Below are 7,314 nucleotides of genomic sequence, written 5' to 3'. Positions count from 1 at the left end.
TTGTTTTATTTGTCAAATATAAGGTACATGTACATTATAGTGAAATGCTTGGTTCTGTATGACCCTCCTGATATTGTGCTTAATACAGTAAAAACTAAAAGGTAAAAGAATAAAGACCAAACACTATACAAAATATACAATATACAAAACTAAAATGTACAAAATGCAAAAATGAGATAGAAATAAATCAAATATGGTGATGTTTAAAAAGTAAGTGAATGTTAAAAAAAAAAGTAAAAAGTGTGAATGTTAAAGGTGAGTGTGTGCATGTGGATGTTGTATGCAATGAATGTAGAATGGATGAGTTAGTAACTGCATAGAGTCCACATTGAGCAGCCTGATGGCCTGGGAATATAAGCTCCTTTTGAGTGCTGGCCATGAGACTCCGGTAGCGCTTGCATGGCCACAGCACTGAGTCAGGCTAGAGTCTTTGACTATTTTCTTAGCCTTGGCTCTGCAATGCCTGGTGTAAATGTCCCGGAGAGTGGGAAGCACACCTCCGATGGTGCATTCGACTGATCGAGCTATCTTTAAGATCTTCTGACTCAGTTTGAACTTCCTTAGATGGCTAAGGAAGTAGAGGCAGTGCCGTGCCTTCTTCACTACAGTGTCTATGTGTGTGGTCCCTCCTCGGATAATGTGGACTCTGCGGTACTTGAAATTGTTCACTCTCTTGACCGTTGCGTCATAGATGTTGAGGGGGCTATAGTTCCTTGCCCCGACCTCCTAAAATCCACAATCATCTCATTAGTTTTGCTGACGTTCAGGGAGAGGCTGTTCTCCTGACACCACATCGCCAGGTTGTCCACCTCTCCCAGGTAGGCCCTCTCGTCGTTTTGCAGAGCCCATCACAGCTGTGTCGTCAGAAAACTTGATGATTATGTTGGTGTTATGCTTTGCCACACAGTCACGTGTGTAAAGCGAGTAGAGGAGGGGGCTCAGAACACAGCCCTGGGGGCACCTGTGTTGAGAGTGATGGATGAGGAGGTGCAATTACCTGCTCTCACGACTTGGGGTCTTCCTGTCAGGAAGTCCAAGACTCACTGGCAGAGGTCGAAGTTCAGGCCCAGGTCTCTGAGCTTGACGACGAGCTTGGAGGGGACTATGGTGTTGAATGCTGAGCTGTCAATGAACAGCATTCTCACGTAGTTCCCCTGCCTCTTATCCAGGTGTGATCCAGCAGTGTGCAGCACACAGGCTATGGTGTCCTCCGTGGACCTGTTCTTTGGAGAGTGAAAAGATGCATCGTTGCCTATATGGATTTGTGGAAAGATTTTGATCTAATGATAAGAGAGCTATCATTAGAAAATAAGAATTTGTGACACAAACGGTAATCACATTTTTCTCTCTTTCAGTCTCCAGCTCAGAGTCAACCCAGAGGTCTGGTCAATCGGTGCAATGTACTCTGCTTACCTATGAGGGGAATTGTGACACAAGTCTATACAAGCGACACCAGGTTAGCTGGGTGGAGGAGGAAGGTGCTGAAAAACAGCAGACCTCGATCACACGCAGGTCTCGTTGTGATGTCACTCTGTTTGTTCAGAAGGAGAACAACCGGAAGTTTAGATGCCAGGTGACTGAGGATGGAGAGGTCATGAGCTCTGTGTCATTTCCTCATAGACTCCCAGGTATGCATATTGTATCCCTTGTGTCCAGCACAGACAGACTGACATATTTGCTCCTGAGAACTCATCAAGACGTCTCTTTACAGCTCTAAACATTCAAATTCAGTAAATTCTTAATTTTAATGAATGCTCATGTCCATTCCCTGAATTAAAAATAAATAACTGGTCAAATCTTATCTTTACAGATGTAAACAAGGGGTGTTGTATTGGTGATTATAAAGGTGTTGGTAATGATGGAGGTGATAATAATAATAATGAAGACAATCAAAACAATGGTGAGTTCCATCTAAAAAGACTAAAAGACTAGAAAGACTAGAGATGACATGTCTGTGAATAAAGCGCATCACACTCACCTGGTTTCTATGATTAAAAACGACCTTGGTTTGCCGGACCAGTGGTCCATTTCAGTCAAGGAGGTAAAGGTGTGCAAGCTGAAGAAAGCCTGCAGAACTAAATGTTATTTGTGCTGTAGTATTATTTACATCGATTTCTTTTTTTAAACAATGTAGCCTGAATATTTACTGGTCCCTGGCTGTAATATTTAAAGGTAGAATATGTAATGCTGTCAAACAGCAACCTCTAGGCAAAATAACCCTGCTTTGTCTTTTGCTTTGTTTACTTTGTCTGTTTTGGTCTGATGTGTGGGTTGGAGTTTAGTAACTTATTATACTGTAACTATATCAAGACGTCTCTTGGCAGAGCCAGAGGCGTGGCCAGCAATAGCAACCCCTCCCCTATCCCCACTCAACTCCTATCCACACATCAGACAAAAACAAAAAATGTTGATTGACGACATTACAAATTCTACCTTTAATTATATGCTAAGCTAGCTACATATCACAGCTGGGGAAATAAACATAGTGAGATAAACTTAAGATCCCTTGGACGAGTATGTCATAATTACACTCATTTGTCAAACATTAACCCTGAAGTTTGTGAAATGGTCCACTTTTTCAAAACTTTAACTCAATCAGCGCAGGCCCGAGTAAAGTCGGGTTAACTCGCCAACCGTTCAGCGCCAGACCCGAGTATAGTCGGGTTTTCATCGTTGTTTCTTTTATTCGATATTTCCATTCATTACAGGCACACGGACTCTGGGTTAACAATCATCCTGAGAATGCCAAAGTGCAATACCGGCCGCATCCACCAAGGTGGCAGTATCGAGCACCCTTTGAAACATTATATCTTGGCCTGTGCGTCGATCAAAAGTCTCCGGTAGTTTTTTTTCTTCTTTGTCGCGCAATGGGAGCGGTTATCCTGATTGGATTAAGAAGGGTGAAATGCTCCCGGTGCATGATGTGTGGCGGATTATGTTGGTGACACGATTGACACCAATACTGGGACTCGCGATCAGATAATTGGAATATTCTTTTTGGGGTACATCCTAGTGAAGGTAAGGCCTATATCCTGCTGTGATCCAACCATGACTTCACTTCGATCACAACATTTGTGTGTAACATTACCCCACAATGTGTGCCGTTGGTGACGATCAAAGCATCAAAAAACTACCCCCCCCCCACCCTTTCATGCATTCATGATGAAACATAATACCGATAATATAGATCTGATTTTGAAATAGTAGCCTGTACAGGCGAGAAACGGCTTTAGTGAAATGCACGTATTGCTGCATAGCGTAGACAGGATTACTCTAAAACTATACGCATATTCACCACGGTATAAAACGGGAATGTATGGATGAAAAAATTCTTTCTTTAGCACATATTGAACGATAGATAGTCGATGTCAAATGGGCCATAGTATTGTATCCATAGCTATAATATAGAATATAGTTATAGCCCTACAAACACCGCCACTTATTCCTATCTTTAGAGCGTCGGCGTGGTAAGTACAAACAATGCTCAACTGCGTGGCGTCCATTGAGTTAATAGAGAGTCTGTTTGCTTTCTGCAGGCCGATGTTAAATTACAACAGAATAGAAGACAGACTCTTCATTGAAGTTGACAAAGTGGACCATTTCAACATCTTGAGGGTGAATGACAAATAAGTTGCCTGCATTTAGGGTAATTTCCATGTTTAGGTAATATAGAATGCGTGTGAATAAGGACAATTATATGACATACACACCCTTGTCCACCCATGACACATCTTAAGTTAATTTCACTATACGTTAATTTGCCTGGCTGCGATATGCATGGTGTAGCATTACTTATTACATCTGCCAGCAACCTGAATATTGACCTTTTTGAGTGCAGACTTTTACCTCTAAATAAGTCTAAGACATCAAGTCTAAGTGACATAGAAGACATCAAGTTTAAGTCATACAACTTAATTTCATCAAATTCAATGTATTGCATTTTATGTATATTCTATTGTATTGTCAGGTATGATCCGGGGCTGGGTCATTGTGGGTGTAGTCGGGTGTGTGTTGTTGATTCAACTGACAGCACTGGTTGTTGTGAACAGAGTGGCAAGTAAGTATACATATATGCAGTAGTTTAATAAGCACACATACACAAACGTACATGATTACAAAGTACATTTTACATTTGTACTGCTTCAATACTAAATGGAGGTCATTGTCAATCTCTTTATGATCTAACCCCCTGTTTTCCAAGATCCTCTTTTTGATTATTTATTTATTGTTTTATTTTATTTTGGTCAAATATGGCTCGTACCAAGACAATGCATAACAGAGACTTTGAACTGCACCAGAAATACATTTTAGATTCCCCTGCATCATATATGATATAACCCACATCACCCCACACAGTTGATTACAGGGGTAATACAGTAATTAGAACATTTGTAATATTTTAATATAATAGTCTATATTCATTTGTGGCAGATTTTTATGTTCCTACACTGTTGTATTCCAGATAGGCAACTGCCAGCTAACTCAGCATAACCTACCCTGATGTGGTAAGTTAATTACATTTTAAGAATACAAAATATATATAACGTATCAGGATATGTTTTAACCATCAAAAGCAAAAGCACCTTTATACAGTTTGCATGCTTGTGGACATGCTTTTGTGAAAGAGTGTGTGTTAATGTTAATGTTATAGCATTAGTGTTGGTCATATTGTGTGTGTGTGTGTGTGTGTGTGTGTGTGTGTGTGTGTGTGTGTGTGTGTGTGTGTGTGTGTGTGTGTGTGTGTGTGTGTGTGTGTGTGTGTGTGTGTGTGTGTGTGTGTGTGTTAGGATATGAGTGCAGATGATGTGACCTATGCTGATATTAATCCTCCCCCTGGCAGTGGGAGGGTGAGAGACCCTCAGGACCAGCCCACTGAATATGCTTCCATCAGAACCGCACCATGAACCAGCACCCTAACAAAGTCATCTCTGGGACTTTAGTTGAAATCAAATATAATATGTTCTACATGTGTGCCTATAATCAAGCTGTGCTTCATGAAGTTGAGACAAAATGTTTAATACTCTCCAATGTTATTCACTGTATGTGGTAAATTGTAGTTGTGTGAGTGGTGAGAACTGGTATGTTTCCGAAGTTAGATTGCTTATATATATTGGCATATACTGTAAATCAGAAACTCAGCCTTTTAATGAAATAATGGCTAAATATATTTTAAACATCTTGAAAATAGCTATAATCATATCTCAATCTGAACAATGTATTCATAGTTTATCTGAAGCTCTGAATATAAGAATTCCCATGACATCCTTTTCTTGTGTGAACTGTGCATCACAATCTGGCATAAAAGGGAAACAGTATGAGAGGATGGAGAGATACACTGCCAAAACAAACACCCAGCATGTCTTCTATACTTTGAGGAAACCTTCTGTGTTCATCACGTTAAGTGACGAGTAGCAATGATGGTGTGGAAAACATTGATCCTACCTCAGGGAATTTCATGAAGTTATATGTATTAATTAATTATTATTATATCAGGTATAGAGAATAGCCCAAATAAAATGATTGAATGTTTTTTGTGAAAATGTTGGTTGATATGCTCATCAAAATAATTCACATACTCAAATTGGTGCAGCATGCATGTATTCAATAATAAATTATTAATATCACCATTAATTCTGCTCATTTGTGTTAAAAGTGTCTTATTAAACCTTTTGCTGCTAAGGATTTTAGCTTCCAAGGGTCAATGGAACCTTTTCTGCTAACAAAATACTACATGGGCTTGAACCACTGCATTTATCAGACCATATAACTCAACACACCCCGATACTTGCAAAATGTAGGCTATCTCTATATCCTAGGCTCAACCAGAAGCAGGCTATCTCTATCATAGATCAAGATCAAGATCTCTATCCTGCCATCCTATGACAAACTGGTTAGATGAATCTATTTTTACTTTATTAATAATATCTCAGTTTATATGATTTCTAAATTAGAATGGGAGTGATTGTGATTACCCAGAACATAAATTAATTTCAGATTTAATTAGCAAACAGCCACATACAGAACAATTAGAAAGTAACATCTGCTACAAAGTCAATGTAAACCGCTTGCCTGTAACATTTCACCCAAATAAATGGTACAGTGAGTAGGGCTATTTAAGAAACAGGTGCCATAGTGTCAGTGAACAGTCCCTTTTCATACTCCTAGTTGAATATGATTACTCTGAACAGTGAGAACTTGTGTAACATGACTGCAGTCAACCAGTTCATAAAGTCTACTTTTTCTTTAACCAGTTGCTCAGACAGACTAGCTTGTTAACATTTTCAGATGACAGAGCTGACTACTTCTTCTGAACAATGTGGCCTGCCAAAGAAAACAGTCTCTCACATGGCACTGTAGATGCAGGTGTAGCCAAGTACTTTTGTGCAATATGGGCCAGCTAAGCATGGGCACCTGTGTGTTCCAACCACCACTGTAGTGGACACGTGTCTATGCTGGCACTGGGCTCTGCCCTATAGGGAGGTGTAGTCTGATGTCACTTTGGACCGCCTGTGAGGTCCACCCATATAGGGATTTATCATTGGGAAAATGGATAATTGGCTATTGTAGCAATTCTGCCTCATGAACATTAAAAAGCTTTCCATTTTTGCACAAAATGAGTCCCCTCCTATTACTAACATTATTGTTTAAGCATTTTTGGTTGAAATAAAATTTGGCGATTCTTTTTACGATTAATTGTGAATATTTTCATGTTGAGCTATAGATTGTGGATGAATACCCACAGAAAAGTACACCATGCAAATGTTTATGCTTTATTTGTTTTAAACGAGACGATTTAGAAATGGATCAATGGGGAATTACATTGCGTTTTCAAGATGGTGGACCGACCGGAAACAGAAATAACGTAACCACTACACCTCCCTATACTGGTCTAGAGTTTTGTCTGTGTGCCTCATCATCAGACTCTGGCCCCCATCAGTAGGAGGGCCATCTTTTCTTGGGTGGCTCTGGTTCCATTTCCTCTCTGGAGGCCTAGTGATGCAGCAGGCTCTTTGTCCTTCAGCAGCTCCCTCAGCGTCTGCCACACCTCTTACCCCTCTTCGTTGGGCAGGCACCTGTGGTCCTTGAATGTAGAGTTGTTGCTGCCTTTTGTGTTCTCCTTTCGTCTGTTGAGGTCCTCTGTGAATGCACCTTTAAAGCGCACTATACTGTATAGGATCAATATCAGAGACCTCCACCGTACGACCTACACCGACTGCAATTCGAAACTGGCCCCTGTAAATGTCCTAACCCACCCCCTCCAATGTACAGTAAATGACCAAGTATGGTTTTGTCAATATTCAGTTTTGCTTGTAC

The 7,314-nt window shown here is 40.3% G+C and overlaps 1 long non-coding RNA gene across 1 annotated transcript; it reads left to right on the top strand.

Annotated features, from left to right (window-relative positions):
- Positions 1–1,471: 1,471 nt before the first annotated feature.
- Positions 1,472–5,267, top strand: LOC311228777. Its single transcript, XR_014619690.1, has 5 exons — positions 1,472–1,628; positions 1,811–1,900; positions 3,968–4,057; positions 4,463–4,505; positions 4,788–5,267. It is a non-coding gene; the product is annotated as an uncharacterized lncRNA (long non-coding RNA).
- The last annotated feature ends 2,047 nt before the right edge of the window (positions 5,268–7,314 follow it).

This window comes from Notolepis coatsorum (genome assembly GCF_963971535.1).
Source record: "Notolepis coatsorum genome assembly, chromosome: 5".
Taxonomy (NCBI): domain Eukaryota; kingdom Metazoa; phylum Chordata; class Actinopteri; order Aulopiformes; family Paralepididae; genus Notolepis; species Notolepis coatsorum.
This window is presented reverse-complemented; position numbering and strand designations above follow the sequence as displayed.